This window comes from Saccoglossus kowalevskii, chromosome 17 (genome assembly GCF_978046115.1).
Source record: "Saccoglossus kowalevskii chromosome 17, keSacKowa6.1, whole genome shotgun sequence".
In the NCBI taxonomy this organism is placed as follows: Eukaryota; Metazoa; Hemichordata; class Enteropneusta; family Harrimaniidae; genus Saccoglossus; species Saccoglossus kowalevskii.
The window spans coordinates 218358-219531 of record NC_140657.1 but is presented as its reverse complement, the minus strand read 5'-3'; positions in this window follow the sequence as shown (position 1 = coordinate 219531).

Here is a 1174-nt window from a genome sequence, read left to right as displayed (position 1 = left end):
AGCAAAATTGGTTTGACCACTGCATCAAACATCTTTAGATATATTTTTACTGGAATATTTGTTTCAGAATATAAATGCTGTTTTAGACTGAATAGAGCTTTCATTGCTCTGTTTATTAAGTCAATTTAGGCTTTGTGAAGTTTTCATGTGGAATTAATTTTAATACCCAGATATGTATAAGAAGAAACTTTTTCAAGTTCTTTCTTATTTACATAAAATTTAACCTTGTTCAGACCTTTCCCTGATTTATTGAAAATGATTGTTTTTAATTTTGAGATGTTTATCTCTAGTTGCCATTTTTTGCAATAAATCTCAAGTGAGTTTAATGCATTTTGTAACGAATACTACCCGAACGTCACTTGAATAATGAACAAGTTTTTACAGAGCCATTATGTCACATAAGAATATTGTTGTTATTGCTAAACAAATAGATAATAACCGTCATGTTGAATACACTAATGTCTAAATATTATATTACTGTTTATTATTTTAAAAATATTAAATATTTTTCATTTCTTCTGAATATGAATGATCTCGAATATGTTGCTAGAATTATAACGACTACTTCGGTAACTCATGTCTATTTTCGTTATGCAAAGTAGGTCGAACATGATTGGTGGTTATTTTAAGACACATACGTTGTTTGTATATACAGTAAAACCTGTCAAAACCGACCATGACTGGGACTGGGATCTATGGTCGGTTTTCAGAGGGAGTCGGTTTATTCAGGGTGGGCGTGACTTTGATCGAAACAACAATTACATGTGCTGTAAACACGGGACAAATGAAAGACATCGGAGTTTGCCTCCGGTGATTCTACATGTATTTACAATGTGCATTTATTGTATTGTTTCAATAAAATAATTTACCAAACAATACAAAAATATTATGGTATGTACATGACATCAATTAACATTAAAATAACTATTCGAACAGACCGGGTAAGTATTGCGTATCGTAACTGAAGGCGTCCATTTTGGATGACATCACAACGTATGTTCACGTGAGCTACATGTAATTATCATAATTTATGCAGACAGTCGATTTTGCTGTTAAGTCAATCACAGTCCCTCAACAGGGAATGTGAGTCAATGAATCAAATTACGATGTAAAAAATCATCAAGTTTTGACTACTTTAAAGAACACCTTTTTTTTTCAACGATTTTGTTTTCCG